Source organism: Octopus bimaculoides, chromosome 18, assembly GCF_046866305.1.
Source record: "Octopus bimaculoides isolate indiv1 chromosome 18, ASM4686630v1, whole genome shotgun sequence".
Classification (NCBI taxonomy): Eukaryota; Metazoa; Mollusca; class Cephalopoda; order Octopoda; family Octopodidae; genus Octopus; species Octopus bimaculoides.
The window spans coordinates 35,090,857-35,093,356 of NC_142945.1; positions in this window are offsets into that span (position 1 = coordinate 35,090,857).

Below are 2,500 nucleotides of genomic sequence, written 5' to 3' on the forward strand. Positions count from 1 at the left end.
CTTTGCTGTTCAGCCATTTAAGTAAAAGTGATGGCATTTTAGGAATTTAACCTACTGCTCCAGTGATAATTGGTATAACTTACACTTTTGCAGTTGAACACACCTAGATTCTTGATATCTCTACTTGAAAGTAGCATAGTTTAAGAAACTTTTCTGCATTTTTATCTGCAATGTTTTTGTTCAAAGCAATTTCAACATTTATAATTGAAATGTTAATTTTGTTGTTATAACGACACTTAATCTGCAGTGTTCAATTGTTTTCTCTATCTGGATATCAAAATCCCAGAGAATTTTGATTTCTAAGTTCAGTTAGAGCCTTTTCTACTCCATAATTATATCACCAGTCTGAAATATGGGATCCATATTTTTACAAAGTAACCAGTGTAAATTAAGATGAACCTTATAATAATAATTCTTGTACTTCTTCTGAGGTAGCATTTTGTAACTTGCTACAATATACTGAATATTTTTCTCTTGCTGATAATAGAGGTAGATATATCTTTTTTTTCTATCTTTTACTTGCTTCAGTCATTAGATGGCAGCCAAGCTGGAGCCCCGCCTTGAGGAATTTTTAGTCAAATGAATTGACCAGCAGTGCTTATGATAGTATTTTAAACCTGGTACTTATTCTGTCAGTATCCTTTGCTGAATGGCTAAGTTATGGGGATATAAGCACACCAACACTAGTTGTCAAGCAGTAGTAGGGGACAAACTCATATATAAACATGATAGGCTTCTTTCAGTTTCCATCTACCAGATCCACTAACAAAGCTTTGAACTGCTTGAGGTTATAGTACAAGATACTCACGCTAGGTGCCAGACATTGGAACTGAACTTGAGGCAAATAAATACACTTGCTCATTGAATTTGTGCTTAGAGCTTGATCTGCAGCAGCTACAACTATTCTGATTTGGTATGTTTTCTTTTCCTTACATTCAACGCAAGTCATTATTGTTGTTGTTGTTATTGGTAGTAGCAGCAGAAGAGGAGATAGTGGCAGTGGCAGCAGCAGTTACAGTAGGGGAAGCAGTGACATGGTTGTTGTTATTTGTAACTTAAACAGTTAAGGTACTTTCCAAGAATATTCATATTATTTTGATTCTGTTTTTCTTCTGCAATGAAATGATAGTTTATATCATAATTCAAATGCATCAATTGCTTTGAATTCCTTCTTTGAATCAAAACTAAAGTTTATAATCAAATGTTATAAAACTTTCTTTCGTATGCCAAGCATTTAGTTCAGAAATATCAATCTGAATTTATGTCCAGCCTTAAACTGGACATAATTTCAATTTTTGTTGTCCATATGATTTAAATCTTTATTAGATTTATCGGGTTAAAATCAGACACATCTGACAACTCTGCTCACAGATATCATCACTCATTCATTTACAGAATAAAAGGCATTTGTTTCATAGAAGAAATAGACAGGTTCTGGCAAAAATGCAAGAAAATAAATATATCCGTAAAGCAACATGTTTGTTAATATTTGTGGCACTCTAGCTTCTTTGAATGAAAATTGTGTGGCTTCAATAATTTTGATAGTTTCACCTGATTTTTCAACACATTCCTGAATGCATTTGACATTTATTCATGTTTTGCATTTAGTAAGTTTCCTTATTTGTGGCTATTTCGTTTTTCTTTCTGGAGTCTTTCTCTGGTGGTGATTGTGGGGAATGTTTGATATCATGAACTGTGTGTTTTATAGTATTATTTTCGTGAAAACCAATCCAATGAAGAAGTAAAAATCACATATGTTATTTATTAAGGCTATGCTGTATGAATATGTTTTGAGAGCCTTGATTATTTATGAAATCAAGCAATGCCATTAAGATAATAAGTAATTAATCTCTGATAGGTTTTAATTCTCCATATCTCCATGATAACCCTGTTACACTTTGAGATTTAGTCTCCATTGAGTATAATGCATTCAAAGATGGCATGTCATTTAATCTAACCTCCAGAGACTTGAAGAGGCTCTGACTAGTCTCAGACCTATTGCAGAGTGGTTCTGCACTTATTGTCATCTCTAGGAAAGCAAGATATATCCATAAAGGTAGACATAGATGGCAAGCACAGGACACACATTTATTTTTGTTGTGAAACATCTCATCAAAACATTTTTCAACAGTTTTGTAGAGTTTCACCTCTTGCCTTCTGAGTACAGTTTTAACCAATTCATAGAAAACACTAAAGCACTTCATTCACAAGGTATTTTTTTCTTTGGTGATAAATCTGAGTCATATTGCAGCTTGCTCATTTCTTCTGACATACTCTTTACTCTTTTACTCTTTTACTTGTTTCAGTCATTTGACTGCGGCCATGCTGGAGCAACGCTTTTTAGTCAATCAAATCGACCCCAGGACTTATTCTTTGTAAGCCTAGTACTTATTCAATCGGTCTCTTTTGCCGAACCCCTAGGTGACGGGGACGTAAACACACCATCATCAGTTGTCAAGCGATGTTGGGGGGACAAACACAGACACACAAACATATACAC